Below are 25,573 nucleotides of genomic sequence, written 5' to 3' on the forward strand. Positions count from 1 at the left end.
CTGGTTTTATATGCAGTGCTGTCGGAGGTGGACTGCCTGGGTCTTGACGCGACCTAAGCACACGTCTTAAATATGTAGTCTAAGAAAAAAAAGAGGATGCATCATGAAGGAATTATCTGAATGGGACGAAAGTGGACAAATGTGACGCACATGTACAAACAAACAAATGATTACAATTGCAGAAAATATTGTTTATTTATTCAAGGAAAAGAGCATCACACGTAGAGCAAGTCAATAATGTGTTCGTCCATCTCTGGCATTTATGCAAGCAATTATTTGGCTTCTCATTTATACAGTTGTAGGCTGTGCTCTTGAGGGATATCGTGTAAAATTGTGTCCAATTATCACGTTAGATCGGCAGAATTCCGAAATGGTCGGGGCTCAGTTCGAAGTTGGACTCGTCGCTGAAGACATTTCTACTCCAGCCAACAATATTCCAGGTCTAAGACGTGTCTTGAGACATCCAACAACCAGGAGTGATGATCTGTGGTACTATTTCTTTTCATAGCAAGATACATTTTGTTATTATGCACTGTAAAGCACAACGGTGCATCGTCGGTATTATAGGCCCCGTTATGTTTGCATTCAAATGGTTCAAATGGCTCTGAGCACTATGGGACTTAACATGTGAGGTCATCAGTCCCCTAGAACTTAGAACTACTTAAACCTAACTAACCTAAGGGCATCACAGACATCCATGCCCGAGGCATGACCGTAACGGCCGCGCGGTTTCACAGTGAAGCGCCTAGAACTGCTCGGCTACATGGCAAGCAATCCTCGGTTTACATCTCAGAAAGATAATGATCGCCGGCACACTGCGAGAGTTCGTGCTTGTCAAACCCTACCTTGGCCAGCAAAGTCGCTGGATCTTTCCTCAGATGAGAACGTTTGGAGCATTATGGGCACAGACCTCTAACTGTCTAGGCATTTTGCTGGTGTAACTCCCGAACTGGTCAGGATTTGGCGCGACGTCCGCCTGGAGTGCATCGAAGAACTCTGCCAATCAATGCCAAGCGGAATAACTGTTGGCATAAGAGCCAGAGATGCACCAACGCGTTATTGACTTACTCAATTTGTGACGCTCCTTCTCTTGAACAAACCAACAACTTTTTATGAAATTGTATTCATTTTTTGTCTGTATATATACTTCTGTCGATTTTTGTCCCACTCAGATAATTGCTCCGTGGTGCGTCTCTCTCTCTCTCTCTCTCTCTCTTCTCTCTTCTCTCTCTTTCTCTCTTGCTTTCTCTCTCTGTTTGTCTTAGAATGTTGGTGTTAACAACTCGAACTGAGGGCTAGCTTGGAGCCTTTTGTCTTAAATGTCGAGCTATCCACTAACACTGTCTGAGAGATCAAAATTGTATAAAATGTAAAGTAGAAGTTCACAGTGAAACCTTCCCGTCTCCTCTATATCTGTTACGCAATAAGCGTCTCCTCTACATTTTTTTTGTTACGCAACCTTCCATTCTACAATAACCTATGAAACCATCCCATAGGATTTCTACCTCTTGCTTAATAATAACAAATGAAATCTTCCCTTTGAAATTAATTCTCTTTCTTAATCTTCGCTTAAAAATTTAAATGCTGCTTATTAAAAGTTATTTTATAATTTATTTCGACGAAACATAGAATGTGTCGTCGTCGTGGCCCTCAGTCCAATAACCCAAAACTGTTCGTTACCGTTTGTACTGTTACAGGATCGCCATCTGACTGCTCTCTGTTTTACTATACTCTATTAGCTGCTGGTGGGCTGTCACAAAAAGTGGCTGTATTTATTACCAAAGCTGACGTTATTTTTTAATAGTAAACTTGACGTTATTCTTTAATTAATTTGACTGAAGTTACGTAATTCATAGTTAAACATTTTCTTGACAACAACAAAATTTTGCAAAGTTTTACGTTGATGGTTTTTGAGATGGATTACAATCAGTAATGCAATATTGCTGGCAAAAATTAATTATATTCTGAATGAAATGATTTTACAAACGTTCAAATGGGACTTACTTTTTACAGTAATCTTACAACTAGCAATACGCGAACATACCTTCAGTAGTCTTGAGTTTCTCAAAAAATTAATTCAATTATATTAGTTCCTCTTGTGACAATAGTTAGCTGATGTCTCTGTACATCCGTTTATAATCTCTTGTAAATCATAGCTACTGGCTGACAGGCACACCGCTCCTCTCAACCTCTCGCTTCAGACCTTCTACCGACTCGCTTCACATCTCGCTTACTACTGACTTCCTACGAACGCTAAAATGCGGTCTCTCCTGCCAACAATGCTTTCTGGTGCAGAAAATCCCTGCGACCATTATAAAATGTATCAATGCGCGGTCTTTCCTGCTCTTTTCTTAAAATGTATCCATACGCGGTCTCACCCGCCATTTTTAAAATGATATCAATGTGCGGTCTCTCTTGCCAACAATACTTTGGTGCAGACATTCCCTGCTACCACAATTATTTCCAACATGACAAATATTGATTATTCCTTCTTAATCCTATCAATAAAACACAAACATCTTTCATAAATTGTGGTCTGACAATAGATAATAGAAATGTACACGTCTTACAATAGTAACGCAGGTGGCATCTCACCGACTGATTCGCTGCGGCCCACCATGATTTCCTCTCTGTGATAATATCTCGAACTCGAAGCAGCAAACGCATGCAACGTCCTTAATGTCATTTAAGGTTCATATTCCAGTTTTTGTCTTTACTCACAATGTTTGCTATCTACACTTCTCTCTCGCTACCCTTACTGATTTAATATGTCCTGCTTCGTATTCGTTATTCTCGTTAGTGACTAGCCACAGACAGTTTTCCTCACCGATTCTGTGGATAAGTTCACCAACAGTTATTTCTTATTAAGATCTTTGTAAATCAATGATTCTCTTCAAAAATTTGAATGGTGTGCAAACCTTAAGCACAAAATAACTTTCACATGGCGTGTGCCTGTCAAGTAACATAGTTCGATAAATCTTGGACCATACATAGAAAGAAATGCTGCATTATACTGAAGAAAGTAACTGAAAGAAACATACAATGAGACATTAATTATACTGAAGTCTCCGTGATTAAATATGATTCCGAGGACATTGCAAAAGGCATTTTATGATTAGTTATAGGATATGTGATCACCACGAACTCACACGTGCTCTCATGCTGGCCAAAGGTTTGGTAATGAGTTCTTGTGGTAGGACGTTCCAACCCCCCAACACCTCGCATGGCAAATGGCGGAAAGTCAGTGGTGCATGGGGACGAACAGCAGTACATCTCCACAAACTATCCCGTACGGACAGAAGTCGGGGGGACGGGCAAGCCAGTCTATTTGCCGAATGCCCTCCCCCATTGTCGTCCATGTAAATTAATTTAGGACAGAATGAGTCCCTGAACCGACGCAGATGGAGAAGAAGTGTCACAGTAACGTTGACCGTTGGGTGTTCAAAGATTTCAAGGTCAGTACGTCCGTGGATTATTATGTCTCCCTACATTGTAAGACGTGGACCACGAAAACGATCATGCTCGACAATGTTCCTGAGTGCCTTATGTGTTCCCACCTCTCACTACATGAGTATACGTCCGGAATCACCACTCAGACGGAATCTGGTGTCATCCAAGAAGAGCCAACGACAACTCTCCTTGGTGGTCCAATTTGAAAAAAATATGCAGGAAATTACAATTGTCATCTACTTTAATGAACATATGCCGTCATGAGTTCTCAGCCAACTAGACCATGCACATATGTCGACATTTCGAATTGCTTCAGTATATGAGCCACTATCATGATTTTCACTAAATGCATTTTGAAGCGCGGTTCAGCCGTGTACCGCACCTCATGCATTTGTAATAGACGTTTCATCTGCTAGTACACCTGACATTGTGTTATGATGACTACTGTTAGATACTGCAGTAGTGTTTGAAATAGTGTAAACAGTAACTACGTTATCTGTATCAGCATATCCTCCAAATTCTGGTTGCCTTATGTGCTCTTCTGTAACCACTTCCCAGCAGTTCATTAAACGATCAACTGGAATTTTATTTGCTATGAAACTGTGGCGTCTCCATTAAGTCATTCTTATAGATCTCAAGGAAATATTGTCGAGTGACGGTATGATCCCTGTAAGAGTTAGAACCAACCGAGGAAGAGAAAACAATACACCTGTTACACAGAAGTGTGTCCGTAAACTTGTTTTTACGTTGTATATTTTCAATAACCGTCGTAAATGTGGGTAACATTTTCTAAATAATATTATGCAAAATGTCAATTTTCATTAGAAGAAGCATTTCAAGGCACATAATCAGTAAAATTGGATGTAGCAAGCGACTGGATACAAGACAATCTATCTGTTTACGTGTGTGGTGCGGAAAAAAAACAAGCTGTAAATGTGCTTACGTACAATTCCCGCATTGAATTTATACGTCATAGTGTAGAATGTGTTATTGGAGTTGACCTTGCGTGGCTTATATCGAAAGCTATCAGAAGAAGAAATCCACAGGTGATATATGCTGGCTGAACAGAAACCATCTCTGAAGACAAGTGCTTCAAAGGTAGTCGGTAAATATTCATACCGTTACTCGTTTGTTCACTGACACGTGAAGCCTACGGGCTTAGAAACATGTTAATGGTTTCATACTTACCATAGAGACGACTGTGAATATAATTAACAATTGATTGTTTGTTGAGAATGAAGTAATTAACAGTATTTAAGACGGTGGTACACAAGGTATTTGTTTCAACTAAATTTCTCGAAAAAGTCGCATCGTGGAAAAAAATGTTCTAGGTGAACACCCCTCCTACGTGGGCTGGGTCAGTTCCGTATTTTCAAATGGGAGGCTCCATTTTTGTTGCCTATTCGCCAAATAATATCTATGGTTCACTGAGACTACTGTTTCCCATTCGAGGTAGATGGCGTTGGAATCGACAAATATCAAGAGTGCCTGCATTTGCAATTACGAACCGAAGCACTTGATTATATACTTCATTTACGATGTAAACGCTAACTTTCGTGTTCTAACGGTTGATATTGAAAGGTTGATATTGATTTCAAATCTTACTTGGGTGCTGCGATTGTGACTGTACAGTACAAATAATATGAATAAACATTGACATTTCTGACAAAGAAGCTATTGGTATGGTAATGTAGTTTTCTTTTCCCAACGGGATGCCGCTAGGAGGCTCCATGTTACAGACCGTGAGGCCCCATCCACAGGACGTTCAAGTCTTCTTTTGGGAATGCGTGTGTGTGTGTTGTTCTTAGCATAAGTTAGTTTATGTAGTGTGTAAGTCAAGCGACCGGTGACCGCCGCAGTTTGGCCCCCTAGTAATTCACACAATTTTTTTTTCCCAACAGGGTTGACTGTGCTGAGTCCTGAAGCCATCGGAATTCTTGACCTCCGTAGCTGCCCTCGAAACCTGCTATTAGTGTGATTGATTTCGGTGTATGTTTACATCCAACCGCCGTAACTCACGCGCTGGTCGCTGTGCACCTAACGGCGGAATACAAACCACAATCGATGCAATAAGGTAAAATGTTCCTGAAGAGACACTGACAGGCGCACCGGCCATCGATACTCACCAAACTATGCATCGCAATGGTGAAAGCCAAGGGAACACAACAATGTCAGGCATGACGATTGCAACAGGAAACTATTACTACGGTATATTGATAATTTTCACTTATGGACCGTCTGACAGCAACTGAATAAAACACAATTTTAGTGCCATACGCGTTTCGCCTTTATTTTCTGCAAGGCATCATCAGTGGCAGGTTGCGTAGACAGTTTCTTACATATTACGCTCCTGTTGCATTTTTGGTGTTGTTCTTCTTCCTATGAGCGCCAATTTGCTGTTTTTTCCGCATTCCACAGCACTATGCACTGAGCGCTTGTTTTAATGCATAAAAACAAGCGCTCAGTGCATAGTGCTGTGGAATGCGGAAAAAACAGCAAATTGGCGCTCATAGGAAGAAGAACAACACCAAAAAGGCAACAGGAGCGTAATATGTAAGAAACTGTCTACGCAACCTGCCACTGATGATGCCTTGCAGAAAATAAAGGCGAAACGCGTATGGCACTAAAATTGTGTTTTATTCAGTTGCTGTCAGACGGTCCATAAGTGAAAATTATCAATATACCGTAGTATTACGCGCAACTGAGGAGGACAGGACCACAAAACGTTGAAGGAAACTATTACTTTTACGTCGCTCTTACTGAATCACGCTAAACATAGATTCTATCCAGACATTGAAGCAAATAACCACATTGTACTGTACAGACAGATTCGCAACACTGAATTTCGAACATAACTGTCAACATTTGAGACACAAAGGTTTACATCATAACAGAAATGTAGATTCAAATGTGTCGGTTCCTAAATGCTAAAATAGGGACACTTTATATTTGTCGATTACAGTGATATTAACCACGATTAAAACGCTCTGCTGAGTATTCTATAAAAATGGGGAGTGGTTGCCACTTGAAAACACGAAGTTGACCCAGCCCACGCAGGGGGAGTGGTTAGGAGGTAGCTGGTTATAGCACAGAAAGATGGCCATTTACTAATACTGACTTTTCACCTAGAAAGTTTCTTCTTAGGATGGGACGTTTTTGAAATATTTACGCCCTGTATAATTACCTGCACAGAGTCTCTCCAAAAACCATCAGGTGCATTTTCTCTAGTGTTTCATTTTAAGATGACAAACCGCTGTGACCTGCCCACAGTGAGTGTAAGGCCCACATCACTCGTACACCTTACATTTTTATACACAGTTACGCAATTTAAATGTGGATTCGCAGAATCTTTTTGAATATTTCTCGCTATATTCACTCCGTAGAAATCAAGCGGGGGAGGTGGTGATTATATTAAGCATTTCACGCAAATAGCAAATTTTGTAGTAGATGGAAATAATTCAGTTAGCTTCGGTTTCTGAGAGCGAGCCACAGCTCGGCCTGTGCGGTGAGGCAAGGGAAGGGCAGAGTCAGGGCTGTTTACGTTGGCCTCTGTGGTGGTCGAGGGGGGGGGGGGGGGGCGGGGGAGGGTAGCTGGGTGGAGAGAAAGGCAACCGCCACTCTGCCCCAGTGGGTAGCAGGCTGTTTATAGGACAGGCATGGGGTGGGGTGGGCCCTCACACCACAATGTAAAACTTAATGCTGCGATTTCTGCAATGCATGGAAAGATGCAGTCTTGAGAATGTTTAAACTTAAAATGCCAGTGGCTTGATTCCCGTGAACGCAATGTTTGGAGGGAAGGCAGGGGAGCCGGCCGGAGTGGCCGAGCGGTTCTAGGCGCTACAGTCTGGAACCGCGCGACCGCTACGGTCGCAGGTTCTAATCCTGCTTCGGGCATGGATGTGTGTGATGTCCTTAGGTTAGTTAGGTTTAAGTAGTTCCAAGTTCTAGGGGACCGATGACCTCAGCAGTTAAGTCCCATAGTGCTCAGAGCCATTTGAACCATTTCAAGGCAGGGGATTTGTGGCATTTTTGTTGCAAGAGGATGACAGGGCAGCTGCTGGTGCAGGGCAACAGAATCTGACGCTATACTCTAATAGAGATTCGTTTTCTGATTGCCTCAGCAAGCAATGGTATTACCTTGTGTCATCCACAACAGAGTACGGTGATATTAGTATTACTTGTCCAGTAGCCCAGATAGGCACTCGTTGTTTATCATGAACACAGATCATCACAGTTGCAGCTCTGTGGGCCATCTGCATAGCAGCCCATCGAGCACTGCAGCCAGTCAACAGGTGGGTACAACAGCCGTTACTTTGACAATATGTGCACCACTGATGTACTCTGATCAATCTTGTGATTTTTGGTTATCACCTTGCTCCATCTTTCCAGAGCTATAGAGACTGGGACACTTCATTACCAGCTCAAACGTTTGTGATCAACAATTTATATTATTTATTTAAATAAACTTGTTATAGGACACATGTCGCAAGAATTCTGTTAAGTACATCCGGATAGTGAAAGTGACAGCTCCCACACAAGCTATTTCCAAGTTTACTCTCTAGATATTAACTGTTCTCTTCTTACTACTGAAGGAAAACTTTTGATAGCAAGTAAATAAATTTGTAGCATCACTTGTCTGTTGAACCCAGTAAATTCAATAATTATTCTGGTACTCACAGCACTTATCTGTTCAGAATACCTGATCCTTGGCTCCCACTTGTCATTTATTTTAAATGGTCATAAAAAATTGATGATTTACATAATCTTATATGAGGAAACTGATCACACTCAAGAACTAAATATATACCTTACATGGGAAAATTCTTTCAGTTTCGAATCTAAATTTCAGTTTATCGTAAAGTAAGTAACTTTCTTGTGACGGCACAGTGGCCTGTTCCTAGCGTCAGACATTTGAATTCGTTTTTTCAATGTGTAGCTGGAGGCAGCCTTGCATTAGTCATGTACTTAAATATAGCCTAAAATAATTGCTGTAATTAGTGACAACTCATGCATAATGAGCAATTATTTTAGGCTATATTTAAGTACATGAATGTTTAAAATGTAGTAATACAGGTTCACCATTAGATTATTGATTTGAAAGAAAACAAAGTAATTAAAAACAAAATGGGAACTAATGATCCAAATGACACTTCGCTTGTATTATTGTGGTGTCACCGCTAGACACCACACTTGCTAGGTGGTAACTTAAATCGGCCGCGGTCCTGTAGTACATGTCGGACCCGCGTGTCGCCACTGTGTACTCGCAATCCTAGCGCCACCACATGGCAGGTCACAAGACACGGACATGACCTCGCCCCAGTTGTACGGACGACATAGCTTGCGACTAGACCTACCAAGTATTCCTCTCATTTGCCGAGAGACAGATTAAATAGCCTTCAGCTAGTCCATCGCTTCTACCTAGCAAGGCGCCATGTGTATCATTGCTAATTGCTTACTACTATGCAAGAGATGTATTTCAACAAGAACAAGACTACATTAAAGTTAAGTATATTAAAATCTCTCTTCTTTTCTTTATAGTTTTCATCCAGTCTCCTGTTTCAGAATTTACGCCCGTCTGCGTTAGTTCCGCGTGCACCTAGCCACTCATTGTGTCGAGACCTTAGGGAATCGACACAACAATTATATATATTATATATTTTATATCGACAATTGGATATATAATGTGTAATCATTACATCCTGGAAATTGTCAAAATTGTATCAAAGATTGTGTGTGTGTGTGTGTGAGTGTGTGTGTCTGTGTGTGTGTGTGTCTGCGTTTATGTGTGTGTGTGTGTGTGTGTGTGTGTGTGTGTGTAAAAGACTGTAATGGAGTAGTTAGTTTTATTGAAAACATTTTATTAAAGAAATATGGTAAAACCATGATACATGCAGTGTATGTAGTGTCTAACATTTGTACACAAGGAAAGTTAATGTACCACTCTTGACAGATCGAGCGATGTGGTGCAGTGTTTACCACACTGGAGTCACGTTAGGGCGGAGGACATTTCAAACCAGTATCAGGCCATCCTAATTTAGGTTTTCCATGATTTTCCTAAATCCCTTCATGGAAATGTTGCGATGGTTCCTTTGAAAAGGCACGGCAGATCACGTTTTCCATCCTTCCCTAATACGAGCTTGTGGTCCGTCTCTAACGACCTAGTTTTCGACTGAACGTAGACACTAATCTCCTCCTCTTCCCATTAGCTTTGGTATACCTTACTTAAAAAGTCCTCTCTACTTTTGAAACAACAACTTTCTTTACCAAAAATAATGTATCTGAAAAGTTATTGATGATAAAGCTTTCGTGCTTCAGACTATTCATTTGTTGCATTAGATTTGAATAACCAGTACTACATATTCTTGTACACCTAATTCTCAGTTTTCCATACATGTATTCTTTGTTAAGATTAATGTGATAGTTATAAAATGATTGTAAGTAAAATTTTATGTGTCGCAACAGTTTATGCAGGAAATGTGAGTTTATTAATATGGGGGCTGCGTGCCAATCGTGGGAGCCTGTGCTTAGCTTTCGATCTGGATACGGACTATATCAATCAGTCTGTGGTTAACTAGTTGAAATTTATAACGCAACTCATACGAAGATGTTTATCATTCTGTCTCACTTGTTTATAGAAGTCGTGAACCACTGCTCTAGTGTTAATAAATGACTCAAAAAAGGGAAAACTGTTTTTCAGCCATTAGGCAACAAACTGAACTTTCAACAACGACCAGGAATCAAGAAAGAGAGATTGTAAAACTTTTCTTTGTGATTATTTCTTTATAATAAGTAAGTAGTGGAAGAACGGCAAATATTTATAGCTGAAGTGCGGTTACTTCGTTTGACGTTGAATTGTGCTGTGTACTGATTGGGAACGGAAGATCATAATATCCAGCCCATTGTTTAACTCGGAAGGTAGTAAGGAACGTTTTTCGCTTGCAACAAGCCAGGGTGTGAGGCAACACCTGCTCAGCATCCCCGCTTCTACGGCACCTTGTTTCGCCACGCTGCTCGTCGTTCCCTCGTGTGTTGCTGTCCCAGCCGACTGTTGCAGCAGCAGTAGCAGGGCACCCACCAGCAGCGTGCGTCATTACGTGGTCCCCGCGGCACTGTGACGTCATTACCAGGTGAGGCCCACCTATGCATCCACCTGCTATTCTGCCTGCCTCCCGCGGCGGCCACATTTCAGCAGCTGCTGCTCATCCTGGCATTGCGTCACGCCGCTGCCCCCGGCGTATGACGAGACAAGGGTAGTCTGTAAAAGCGAGCTGTGTCAAAAGTCTACGCACAGCGCTCTTTCACAAAAAAGAAGCAGGAATAATTGAACCATAGGAAAATGGTCGCTGCTATCATCGTCGCAAATGATTTCTTCGACATAAATTCGAATACTTGCCTTTCTCCCAACTTGTTTACTACTATATACAACACTGAAAGTTATACACATTTCGTCAGAAGAAATGATTATATGAAAAAGCAGCACGTATATGCAGAAGGAAGCAAGTAGGGCGAAATACCTCTGTGTTTCAGTCACATGTGGTACGCGATTTCAACGAATGTATCCGGACATCCCTATGTCATGCGGAATTCACCATTATATTACACGATAGGAGGACATGCTAGAATAAAAGTAGGCGGAAGGTGTTCTGCTGACAGAAGAAAATCAGTAATAGCCCAATGGGTCAGTCAGAGAAGCTCAGTAACTTCGAAAGTGGACTGGGAATGACACGTTACCTAAAACGTTTGGTTTGTACACGATGGAGATCTGGTTGTATGTAGTTTGAGACATTTCACGTAAATCAACCGTACTATCAATTCTGAAATATTATTTGACTGTCTCGAGTCAGTTCCCGGAATGTGACGGCACGAGAGAAATGATCGAAGAGCATAACCACACACCGCAATGGTTACATGGTTCTGCAAGTAATAATGAACCCATACGTTTTCCGAAGTATTAGTCGTGGAGTATGCATCACTCTTAATACTCTAATGCAAGATTTATTTGTCCAGCATCAGACATACAACCACCCTGCAAGTTTCCTACACCAATCACTACGGTGACAAACTTTGAAATTATAAAACTACCTCCTTCTGCACTATTCTGGTGTTCTAGGAAGGCATCGTCAGTGTATATTCATCGGTCGAGCTGCTTATAAACCAACTAGAACGAAGTCTGGAGAATGCTGTTCTGTCTCTAAGGAAATTAATGGGTTTTATATGCATTTCAAGTCAGAAACGTACGTACCCTCAATCACACTTCCTGCGTCAGTCGTGCTTATTATTACTACTAGTAGTATTGTTTCTGGTGGATGCATCCATGTCCCACTAGGAAACAGAGCACAGACCCGCAAAGCGTGAAAAACTCTTTGCAAAACGATTCTTTAGGTTATGTAAGCACATTTAAATTCATCCCGCTAAAGAGCATAACATCTTCGATGTAAGTTATATTTCTGATTTTTAGTAACAATATTGTCTCGATTCTCCAGTAACAACGACAAACTGAGGCATCCCGCTGCACCTGTCGCATCCCCTTGACAATCCACGATGATGGCTCATCACCATCATTCCATTTCCGCTATTTTGTGTGCTAGATGTCCGTTGGAAGGATGGAGACAGTCGTTCGTGAGTATTATTCATATGCTTGGTACAGAACATCTCATTAATCGGGTGCTGTGGTAGTGTATTCGAATGCACCTAGTCACTCACAACCAAATACTCTACAGGCGCAATGCATTTGCTGTATTTTTGTATGTGTATGTCCTTGCGTGTGTTGTGCATGGCTCCAATAAACTCGATTCAGTCCTCCCGCTGGTGGATACACCACGCGTTATATCCAGAAGGATGTCTAGAGGATGGTAAGCAATGCAGAACGTCCAGGATAGGGTTAGAAGGTGGATCCACCACCGACAGGACTGGGTGAGGTGTGTGGCAGCAATCCATGACACTCGCAAAGAAACAGACACGCATTTGTAGGTTAGTTGGTTGTGAGTTACTGGGTACATTCGAGTACACGGATATACCATACGACTAAAATTCTGTTCTGTACTGTAAATTGGAATAATGTTCTCAAAGGACTGTCTCCCTCCATCCAATGGGCTTGTAGCACACAAAACATCGGTGTTGGGATGATTATATGCCGTTATCGTGGATCCTTAAGAGTATAAATCTAGGTGTGATAGGCGCAGCACTATGCCTTGGTTTGTTGTTATTACTGGGCAATCTAGGTAATATTGTTACGAAATATCGGAAACATAACTTGCATCGAAGATGTTATGCTCTTTAGCGGGATGCATTTAAATGTACTTACATACCCTGCCGAATCATTTTGCAAAGAGTTTTTCGCCCTTTGCGGGGCTTTAGTTCTGTCAAAATAACGTACAACCGGTTGAAAACGAGACTTCACTATTGATAACATGCATGCCTAGTCTCTATACGTGTGTGTGTAGAGCTGTCGGCGGTGGACGGTTGTGGTTCGCATGCATAGCTTGCTGAATTTGCCGCTAAATTCTGTTGCCAGAGGTGTGCACTCCGTAGGTAAGGGAAGGGGTGACTCTCACGTTCTAGGATACTAACTGCGGTCGACACACTGTCAATTAAAGAGTAACTTATTACTGGGTTAAAAAATACCCGAAATCCTCAATTTGTAGTTGTCCTCATGCGTGTGGGGATGTATCGAAGTTGGAAGATGTAAACAAACGTAGCGAAGCTAATCTGGTAAGCAGTAACAGAATTTACATGTGGGAAAAATAACCTGAGCACCAGCAGAAATCAACTTTGTACACACGTCAGCTCCTTTTAGCAGTAGATGGGAAGTCTGATGAACATGTACAACTGTAGAACTGAGCCACACTTTGAGTTTCCAGAAAGTTTGTCGCTAAATGAGTCTGCAGACAAGCTCTCTGATGTGTCGTAGCAGTACAAATATCGGCCGGCCAGTGTGGCCGAGCGGTTCTAGGCGCTTCAGTCTGAAACCGCGCTACCGCTACGGTCGCAGGTTCGAATCTTGCCTCGGGCGTGGATGTGTGTGAAGTACTTAAGTTAGTTAGGTTTAAGTAATTCTACGTTCTAGGGGACTGATGACCTCAGATGTTAAGTCCTATAGTGCTCAGAGCCATTTGAACCATTTTTGAAGTACAAAGATTGTTTTCAGACTAAGAATTTCCAATCTGGACCACTAGTTGAGTGTTATCTAGGTACAATGAGATTGTTAGTATACCATTCATGATCTTCCTACCCAAAATGCAGGCATGTAGATCATGGAGAAGAGGATTTTTTTAGTAGGCTGGTATATGAGACACTAGATAACCTCGTGTAAAATCAAACAATGAGTGGGTACGACGGCTATATGACCAAGTACATACGAAAAAATATTTTAAAAAAACATGAAAAATTGGCAGAAAATGGTGAAAAATAGAGGAAAATGTGGTATAAATGTGACAAATTGATGGTAAATACGCGAATTTGAGGGAAATACTACGAAATATGTAAAATCGCGAAAAATCTTGCAAAATTACTTAGATTGACTGAGAATACATAAAATTAGAGAAAAAGAACAACGAAATGCGTGGAATTGAGGTTGGTTGGGAATTGCCGTACACTTAAGACCGAGAAAAGTTTAAAAATTATGCTCCGGCTGAATTAACTTTTTACCCTCCACCTTCTTTATAAACTATGTGGGTTTTCGTAACATACTTCAAGAAAGGCGACATAAGTGTTGCACATAGGCGCCATATTAAAGCATGGACAACATATATATCCGAATCCATCACTGTATACTCACACATGCCGTCGAATATAGGTATTATCGAATAATGGTTGATTCTCACAAACAATGTTGTTCCTTAAGTATGAAGGAGAGGAATCACTGCATTTATAGCACTTTTGCCACTCCCTAGAATGTTGTGCAGGAGAGTGGACCGCTGTCACATACATCAGCTTCACTAATTTGAGGGGGGTGTACACGAGAGACGTGGTCTCAGGACGAAGTTGCTATATTATCTTACACATGAGCAAAAGTACATAACATCACCAGGTCATCTCTTTGCAAGAGGAAAACTCCCAGAGATGTGGTGAGGCTACTGTAAACAGCAATAAGACTATTACATATCCTGTGGCTACTGACTGTGCTGCTTACTCCCTCGTAACAAACTGCTGCTCTTTTGTGCACATTTTCGTGCAGCAGGGCGTGGGTGATCCCTCAATGTATCGACTATCGAAAATATTCAAGTCGGTTTGTCTATGCTCTGTTTCCTAGTGGAACATAGCCACCTCCATCAAAAACGATACTGCTACCACGAATGATAAGCACGACTGAAACTGGAAGTGTCATTAAGGGGACATATGTTCCTGACTTACAAAGAAGTATAAAATCCATTAATTTCCTAAGAGCCAGCACAGCAGTCTTCAGACTTCATTCTAGTTTGTTAGTTTATTATCAGCTCGAGTGGTGGATATATACTGCTGATACCTTCCTACGGCACCATAGCGGTGTAGAAGGTAGCACTTGTATCACTTTTAAAGTTTTTCACTGTAATGATCGGGCAATGCAACTTACAGGGTGGTTGTATGTCTCATGCTCGACAAATACATCCCGCATTGCAGTATTAACAGTGCTGTATTCTGTGTGACTAATAACTCGTAAAATGTCTGGCTTTCACACTATTGTTAGTTGCGGAACCATGTAACCATTGTAGTGTGTGTTTATGCTCTAGAGTCATTTCTCTCATGCAGAATAGCACGGTTGGTCTACACGAAATGTCTCAAATTCCATCAGGAGCTCCACCATGTATAAGCCCCGCGTTTTCTCTTCACCATCTGTTACATCACTGCAACACTGTCTCATCTACTATACACTTGTAAGAGGTGCTACCCTCCTCGACATGCATGCATCTGGATAGAACGTGTGCATTCGGACTGGTGTCATGGGTAAGATTTTCGTTGCAGGGAGGAGCGGCCAAGAACAATGTGGGAAGGATATGTCTCCTATTTTATCAAAATTCAAATTGTTCAAATGACTCTGAGCACTGTGGAACTTCACATTGGAGGTCATCAGTCCCCTTGAACTTAGAACTACACTCCTGGAAATTGAAATAAGAACACCGTGAATTCATTGTCCCAGGAAGGGGAAACTTTATTGACACATTCCTGGGGTCAGATACATCACATGATCACACTGACAGAACCACAGGCACATAGACACAGGCAACAGAGCATGCACAATGTCGGCACTAGTACAGTGTATATCCACCTTTCGCAGCAATGCAGGCTGCTATTCTCCCATGGAGACGATCGTAGAGATGCTGGATGTAGTCCTTTGGAACGGCTTGCCATGCCATTTCCACCTGGCGCCTCAGTTGGACCAGCGTTCGTGCTGGACGTGCAGACCGCGTGAGACGACGCTTCATCCAGTCCCAAACATGCTCAATGTGGGACAGATCCGGAGATCTTGCTGGCCAGGGTAGTTGACTTACACCTTCTAGAGCACGTTGGGTGGCACGGGATACATGCGGACGTGCATTGTCCTGTTGGAACAGCACGTTCCCTTGCCGGTCTAGGAATGGTAGAACGATGGGTTCGATGACGGTTTGGATGTACCGTGCACTATTCAGTGTCCCCTCGACGATCACTAGTGGTGTACGGCCAGTGTAGGAGATTGCTCCCCACACCATGATGCCGGGTGTTGGCCCTGTGTGCCTCGGTCGTATGCAGTCCTGATTGTGGCGCTCACCTGCACGGCGCCAAACACGCATACGACCATCATTGGCACCAAGGCAGAAGCGACTCTCATCGCTGAAGACGACACGTCTCCATTCGTCCCTCCATTCACGCCTGTCGCGACACCACTGGAGGCGGGCTGCACGATGTTGGGGCGTGAGCGGAAGACGGCCTAACGGTGTGCGGGACCGTAGCCCAGCTTCATGGAGACGGTTGCGAATGGTCCTCGCCGATACCCCAGGAGCAACAGTGTCCCTAATTTGCTGGGAAGTGGCGGTGCGGTCCCCTACGGCACTGCGTGGGATCCTACGGTCTTGGCGTGCATCCGTGCGTCGCTGCGGTCCGGTCCCAGGTCGACGGGCACGTGCACCTCCCGCCGACCACTGGCGACAACATCGATGTACTGTGGAGACCTCACGCCCCACGTGTTGAGCAATTCGGCGGTACGTCCACCCGGCCTCCCGCATGCCCACTATACGCCCTCGCTCAAAGTCCGTCAACTGCACATACGGTTCACGTCCACGCTGTCGCGGCATGCTACCAGTGTTAAAGACTGCGATGGAGCTCCGTATGCCACAGCAAACTGGCTGACACTGACGGCGGCGGTGCACAAATGCTGCGCAGCTAGCGCCATTCGACGGCCAAGACCGCGGTTCCTGGTGTGTCCGCTGTGCCGTGCGTGTGATCATTGCTTGTACAGCCCTCTCGCAGTGTCCGGAGCAAGTATGGTGGGTCTGACACACCGGTGTCAATGTGTTCTTTTTTCCATTTCCAGGAGTGTATTTAAACCTAACTAACCTAAGGACATCACACACATCCATGCCCGAGGCAGGATTCGAACCTGTGACCGTAGCGGTCGCACGGTTCCAGACTCGATTTTATCCCACAAATGTGATAACATTCTGTGATGCCCATCCACACAGGAAAAAGCCAGTCGTAATTGTAAATTATGCATTATGATCGAAACATTGTAAACATATAGCAAACCTAAATGCATCAGTATAGGATACTCTCTGGTATACATCGGTGAATATGATCGAATGGATGTACTGCAGAGTCATCTAGGTGCATTAACCCTCGATAGCTGATGCCAGTAGGAACCAAAGTTACTAAAGTTTTGTAGGTCGACAATGCACCATTTTTCAACTACGGAAACTTGGCGCCACACGCTCCGATTGGATGTCGGATTGTCCTGTTGTCATTGTTGAGAGGCAGCGCTATGGTTGTGGTACACACATACAAACGTCCCTCCCCCCGTCACTGCCCCAACGTGATACACACATACACATGTCGAGTAGGTCTTGCTGTTTGTCTCCTCCTCACGTAAGAGGCATTCGCGTGTAAGCTTCGCTTCGGAGCACACACACGTCGTCTTCGATTTCGTCATACAGTAAGTGTGGCGGCACAGAATTCGTTTGAAGAACTATGAGATATGGTTTTTGCTTATGGACTAGCCGACGGTAATGCGCATGAAACTCGATGGTTCTATGAAAAAGAATTCCCAGCAAGACGCCACCCACACCTGAAAACGTTTACAGCAATTCGCTGGCGACTTGGCAGAACAGGCTCGTTAGTGAGATATCATGCTGATGCAGGAAGACCTCGAACAAGATGGCATGTTATATTTGAAGATACTGTTCTCGAGCGCTTCGAGGAAGCGCCTACGACAAGTACTCGATCGGTTGGACACAACATGTGGGTCACTCATCGGTGTCTGGAGAGTTTGAGGAATAACGGCCAGTATCCATTTAATTTCCACCCCGTCCAAGACCTAAATCCTGTTGTGGACTGTGAACACATTTAAGGGTTTTTCCGGTGGTTTTTGTGACGTGTTGCACAAGATCCCGACTTCCCCACCATTGTGTTGTTTATCGACGAGTGCACCTTCCATCAGGATGGGCTTTACAGCACTCGTAACATTCATTACTGGGCAAGGGGAAATCCTCAAGTCACGTACAGGCACGGTACGAGGAACAAATTTAGCTCAACATTTGGGCGGTCATTGTGGGTGACCATCTGATTTGGCGAGTCCTTCTACCTCCTCCACTTACCAAGGCAAATTACCTTCACTTTCTGCAAGAAACTCTGCCCAGCCTGCTGGAAGATGTTCCCCTGGACATACGGCTATGCATGTAGTTGCAGCATGATGGGGTACCTGCACATTACAGTCGTGCTGTGTGCAGATATTTAAATGAACTCTTTGACGGCCAGGTAATAGGCAGAGGTGCTCACAGGACGTGGCCCCCACTATCACCAGGCCTCACGCCACTGGACTTTTTCTTGTGGGGATTTTTCTAAGTTCTAGTTCGCTCAGCCAGAAGTGAACCTCCTACAAACGAAGGGGAATTAATGGATCGCATTCAACATGCCGCCAATCACATCAGGGCAAAGCCAGGAATCTTTGAAAGAGATTCGCAAAACATAGTTCTTAGTTACCAAGCTTGTGTCGCTTTCGAGGGTCGCCAGCTCGAGCACCTGCTTTAAGTAGGCAATGTCCTAGCTACAAAAAAGGCCCTTTTGAGGGCTGACACAATTGTTAAGAGACCTCTGTATGCAAACTAACAGCTGTTGACGAGTTGGCTCGCAGTACATCTTATCATGGAACTACAATGGATGTTTCGGGATCCTGGCGGATTCGCCCCCAGGACCCCATAGCGGAAGGCTGGCTGCCTTCGACACATCGCGATCTCCAGGAGGCAAAGCATTCACGATTATGCATTGTCCAGAGCATTCAGCAAGAGTGCAATCCTGCGGCCAATTGGAACTCGTGGCGCCAAGTTTCCATAGTTTAAAAATTGTGCATTGTCGACCTACACAACATTAGTAATATTGGTTCCTACTGGCATCAGCTATCCAGGGCTAAAATTTCGTAACACAATTTTTCTCCACCCTGTATTTTACCTGAAAAGTAGTGGACGATTATTTAGTGATGATACAGAATTTGGGAAGCATTCTGCCTCGTCATTGGCTGGCTTTGAAATTATGGAACAACTGGTATATTTTGATGTATATGGCTGGTTGCCAATACTGCACAGTCATCTACCAGTCTAGTATATGGTACTCGCAAGTAGTGAAGGAGTGATTTAGCAATGCTGCAGAAACTGGGAAGCATTCCACTGTGTCATTGGCTGGTGTTGAAATTACAGAACAGGCTGGTGCACTTTGTTGTATCTGACGAAATGGACATACTGCACAGTCATCTATCTTTATTTGCAATCTAGTATGTGGCACTTGCAAAGTAGTAAAGCAGTGGAGGGGTGATTTAACAATGATGCAAAAATTGGAAAGCAGTCTGCCATGCCATTGGCTGGCGTTGAAATTACGGAAAAACTTGTAAAATTGCTAAAATTGATTGCACTATCAACTGCAGTGTATATTACAGTACACTGCCACATCAACGGTGTCTTTCCCATCCCATCCGTCCACTTGTGTGCTGCTGATTACCACATAGTGATTGACTGAAAACACTTGGTTGAGATGGAATGAGCCTTGGTGGTATCTGCAACTTGTCACTGTGGAGCATGGGATTAAACGTAGAGGTTACCACTTTCAGATAATTGGTTGGAAGAGAAATGGTTCAATTGCCTCTGACCACTATGGGACTTAACATCTGAGGTCATCAGTCCCCTAGAACTTAGAACTACTTAAACCTAACTAACCTAAGGTTAGTCACGCGGTTCCAGACTGACGCGCCTAGAACCGCTCAGCCACAACGGCCGGCCGCTTGGAAGAGAACCAATGCTGCTGACTCCTCCTATAGTGGTAACCTCCACATGTGTTTTTCTGTTCACCAATTAGGTAACAGAACATCTTTTTATTTCTACCATCTTACGCACGTTTTGAACAACACTTTCCATCAATGGTTAACATTAGAATAGTAATCATGTACATGACTGCTAGATGAGGAAACATTGTCCTTCTAAATGGAACACCTAGACTTCCACTACCCTGTCACTGTGGAAGATGAGATTACCTGAATAGGTAATACCTTTGGAAAACTGTTGGAAACACTCTAAAATGCCGCAAACTCTTTCAGTTTCCATATGTTGCGATGTCTACCACATTTTTGTCACTGAGAAACATTGTCTCTGTGTTTTATATCTACCAACCTGTCTATTGTAGAAGCTGCATAGTTTACACGAAGCAATGTTCAGCTTCCTGTGAGAGTAAGTGGATCAAAACCCATTAATGTCAGTTTAGCACCTGACACAGACTTTGAAAACATACTAGAAAAACAAAGTGTACGGCGGTGTATAAATCAGTTGTCATACACTGCTTGGATGCGTTACAGCTGAAAAAACAATGTAATAAACTGATTATGAAGGAACAATGCAGGCACTGTCTCTTGCCATTCATAGCCTGATGGATATAGACTTCCTCCAGTACAGTCAATTAAACTTTATGCAGGTCCTTGCAAGCGACTTCGACCATTCGACAGCCCCTGCAATGGGGCCAAACTTCTATATGTAATATGCTCGATGTCAACATGCATTTGTTTTACGATATATCACAAGAGAGATATGTGGCAAAATCTCAAAGGAGGTTCTACTGCAAAAAGTGGTGCAACTGGATAAAGTTTGGATGCAGAGAGTTCTCCCAAAATTCCAACGATTGTCCTCATAAGAATAATAGAAATCGGTTGCATCTGTTCTTATGGGTTCATGACTGTTATTATTATTATCATCATGGTTGCATGATTAACATTAGGTGTAACTGGAAGTCCTGTGTTATTTCAAACTTCATAAGCTCTAATTATAAAGCAGACATAACCTGAATTATAGTTCGTTGTGGAATCTAGGAATGATAGTGTTTTCTCCTGAGATCTGAGTAGACTGCGTGAGACAGGCTGTGATGATCAAATTACTTAAGGAACTAGAACACAAGAACGTGCTGTATGATAGAAAATTTACAGACATGTCAGAAGAGGTGAGTTATGGATCAAAAATGTCAAATGTATGGAAGTAGACAGTATTTGATTCTATGTATTGGAAGAGAGAGACCTCGTAAAATCTTATAGGGTGTTCTATTTGAAGAGGGGCACTCATAATTTGTTTCATAAACGCGAGTGTGATATAGCACCGAGGTGGTAAAACGGAACCAGCCATAGTATGCAAAACATCAGTGTTCTCTTGAATAAAACTTGTTGTTGTCAAACGTAAATTGATGTGTTTTTTCCGACATGTGACTAAATGGAGAGAAAGGCTGTATGCGATAATGTTATTTCATGTGTCTGAAATGTTTGTAGTACACATGTGCATGACACTTTATTTACAGACACTGATTCGAATGTGAGAGATGCTCTCAGGTCATGTAACTTGTCCATCAAGCTGGAAGAAATTGCTGTAACTAGATATTTTTTCTTTGGAGTTTAAATTCTTGCTTCTTCTTTACTTTGATGCGGCGTAGAAATAATGAGGACATTTAATGATGATTAATAGTTTTCGCAGGAAAATAGTGGAAGGTTTTCTTTCTTTTGGTTTTATGCGGGGTGGATGAGTATAGGGGGTGCATAGCCTGATCTCTGAATTTTGTTTATATGTAATCAGCGGCGGTGGTTTAATGTTGTAAAATAATGAGATGCGAATTCTATCCTGCAGTCGAATGTAAAAGCCATATCGACTTTTCCCATAGAACTAAAAGAAAATGGGTTGGGCCTATTTTCGTGGAAAGAGGGCAATTATTATCATCAATATTGCAGTTTGCTTTTTAATAGATGCTTCATTGTAAGAGCTGCGTTGATGTTAAATACAGTTGTTACAGTGAAATTTTTTTCCATTCTCAGAATGTCATGCACTTGTGATTGTGGTGCGTGGTCGCTCTAGGCAGCTGTGCCCAGACCAGGGCGTGGGTACATTTTAGAATCATTCATCTCGTTTTGTTCTACAGGCAGCCAGCGTTACGGTCTTCTGTGTTACGGAAGTCCCACTGAATGGAGCATGTTTCTGTGGCCTGCCTTGGGGCTGCTCCAGCCACAGTTGGGGAAGACTCTTCACCCAGATACGGCAGGGTCTGTGGCCAGTAGAAGCAGCATAGGCTGTCTGCCGGTTCTCCAAGCAGTGGACGTTTGAAAAAGCTATCTGGAGAGTGGTGAGGGGAGGGAGAGCGAGTGGAGGTTGGGCTAGTTCATGAGCGCCCATCGAGGAGGACACAGCTGCAAGGCTGACCATCTGCAATCTCCTGGAGGCGATTTGTTCTGGTTGTTGTATTATCACAATGTTTTTTTTTTTCCCAATACCCAGTAGAACTGTTCCTACCAAACAATTAAAAGATAAAAAAATAAAGCTAGCACTGTACGCCCTCGGCTTTGACCCTCCAGGTTGTAGGTCAAGTGTATTTAAGTGCGTCTGCCACAAGTATTGATTGGTATTGTGAAATTTTTTCGCAGCAGGATATTAACAGTTGTATGGCATCTTCAATTTTTGAGCTTTATTGCTATTTTAGGCCTTCCTTGTGTAGCGCTATGCAAATAGTTGCGTAATTAGAATCTCTATGGTTTATTGCCTAATTAGGACCAGTCCTTACATCAGTTTCCCAATCAAAATAAGTTAAGCACACTAACGTAACTTTCCTCTCCTGCACGTGGCCAGTTTTCATTTGGTGGGGGTGGGGGGGGGTTTGAGGGGAGGTTCACTTGGGCTTTCTGTTGAGAGGAACCTGGGTTCGAGTCCAGGAAAGGACACTATCACTTTTAATTTCCCGCCTGTTGCAGGGTGGGGAGTGGAATGTGATGTCAGCACAGCCCTGGGACGAAGCAATTCCATCTAAAATTCGAAATTCTCGTCAAAGTTCGAAATTTCCGCAAAAATTCGAAATTCCTGCCAATGGGTTTGGTAGTGGTGGGGGAGAGGGACGGGGAGGAGTGGGGAGGTGTAAGGGGAGGGGTAAGAATGAGTAGCCCACTTTCTGCCTGTGGAAAACTCATGACTTCATGCGGTTGTGGGGGGTTGCGGGTGGGCGTGGTTGGGGGGGGAGGTACTTAATTGATCAATTTAATTAATTTGCAGTTCAGTTTGATATCAATTTGAGAACAAAATTACGCCAGCACCACCAACGCGATACTGCTTGTCGCATGTGTGTGTCACTCGCTTCATATTGCTCATATAAATAATGGGAAGAATATCCTTTGGCATTTTTCCATCCCAGTCATTCACTACTAAAATACGATGGGCCACGGGGATTCCACCAAAACTGCAACAGAAGTGGCGATTTGTTTTTGTTTGAATTGTTAATCTTTTTTCACTTGGAGTATCCACGTTTATGAGTAACTGCTACATTTTTCTTGTTGAACGTAATTGTTTTTGTTTTACAGAAACACAGTATAATGTGCAAAAACACACCTTGCAACAGCTGTAGCGGCAGAGTTCTAAAACAGAGTGTCTCATTAAACAAGCAACCTGAGCGTGCAGAGAGGCCAATAGCTTGTGGAAAAATCTCATTCCGTCACTTTTCAGTAACACAATAAATTTCATGTTTATTTTCAAACTGGGAAATTCTCTTTTCACTAGCTGTCGATGACTCTTAAAGGATTCCAGTACTGCATTGAAAAAAAGAAAAATAGTATATTTTCTGCTATATCGCCGTAAATAAGAAAGTTCCGTGTGTTCACGATTGCAAAATACCCCTTGTATACTATCATCGGCTTTAACCTCGTTTCCATATCTCGACCGGTTTAGGAGATATGAGGGATGCTGTGAATATTTCATTCTCGGGCGCATGTCATTGGGAGTGAACACGGTGCATACGATCAATTTTTTCGGCTTAGGAGTATGATAGAGATCTGTTCCTAAATCTGAAGAAAAGTTTAACACATTAGCTAAATTTCGTACACAGCAGCATACGGGATAACACGCACAAAACCTTTTGGATTCTGCTCAGTGTATTACTTAAACAGGTATACCACAATAGGCATGACTATTAGTGCGGTGATGTCCACTTCGTCACGAAGCTGACTTATAACGCCACAAGTAACGCAAAAATCAAATATTTTGTTGAATAGTTTCTGTAAAATCGTTTGAGGAAGTTTAGAGGATGGGCGCGCTTCGATTCTGTAAGCGCATTTTTTGTGCGTTGCTGACCGGCGTGTGCAAAGTGTGTGCACCTGCCTTATGCACTGGACCAGCGATGCCCATGCAGAACATGCGCGTCGCACTGTAGGGTCGTGTCACATCTCACGTGCAATATGCCCCCCCCCCCCCCCCCCCCGCCCCCCAATTCACTTTATGGTGCCTTTTATAATTCTTTCTCTTGCCGTTGTTCATAGATTTAATCGATATCATTTTTTTGGCGAAATTTTCCTAATTGTATAACTTGGTATAGGACTGTAAAAGTGGTATGACCATTGTGATGTAAGTAATGATACTTGTGGACACTTTTTATCACTATGACATGATCCTTGCGTAATACTGTTTATGGTATCTTTCTTCTTGTTGCTGAGGTTTGCACCTGATGGTGTAATTAAAATCACGAAACCGGTCGTACCTTTAATGAAGGATTTACAACTGCGGCGTGTTTTATTCAACATGTGTGAAGTCTAGCTGTGGATGTCGCGCCAGCACACGGTTGTGTTCCATATATAAATGCCCATTTTCCCCCAGCACTTTTCGTAATCTGACAAAACAGGAGAATACAGACGCCCCCATATCATGTCAACAAATACGAATATATTACGGTGCGAGTGTCATTCCCACATAACTTCTCACTGTTTGATTAACATCACTTACTTATTTGCCCGTTGCGCAGGAACGGCACCAAACCTGTGTGCCTCGTGTGTAGAACTTAACAACACTTGCGGTGGTCGACAGCTGCCGGCAGCACGGCTTACCTACGTGGGCGAAATTTACGGGGGACTAATACCGTACAGCTCCACATTTCCTCACCTATGCAGGAAACTCGCCGCCCACACGCTCAGACCTGACGAATAGCTCTCGGAGGCTCGCGGAAAGCCGCTTTTAGCCTAATACGGTCGTTATTTTTCCGTAGCACCAGTAAATTCTCCTCGGCCTTTCACTGAGGAATTTCAGTCTTTATTATTGAGCAATATTAAACCGCTCCATTTGACAGATAACCATAAAATAAATATAGTATTAACTGTGTACTCTTTTTTATCGGAAAATAGTGATCGTTACATTAAAAATCACAGCATGGAGAAGACGAAGCGAATAAAGTGAGTGCTAAACAATTATGACATACGCTGAAGCGCAAAAGAAACTGCTATAGGCATGCAATAAATACAAGAGATATGTAAACAAGCAGAATACAGTGCTGGCGCAGTTGTTAGATCGGTTACTGCTGCTGCAATGGCAGGTTATCAAGATTTAAGTGAGTTTGAACGTTGTGTTATAGGCGGCGAAAGAGCGATGGGACTCATCGTCACCGAGGTAGCGATGGAGTGGAGATTTTCCGGCACGACCAT

Source organism: Schistocerca nitens, chromosome 5, assembly GCF_023898315.1.
Source record: "Schistocerca nitens isolate TAMUIC-IGC-003100 chromosome 5, iqSchNite1.1, whole genome shotgun sequence".
NCBI classification, from domain to species: Eukaryota; Metazoa; Arthropoda; class Insecta; order Orthoptera; family Acrididae; genus Schistocerca; species Schistocerca nitens.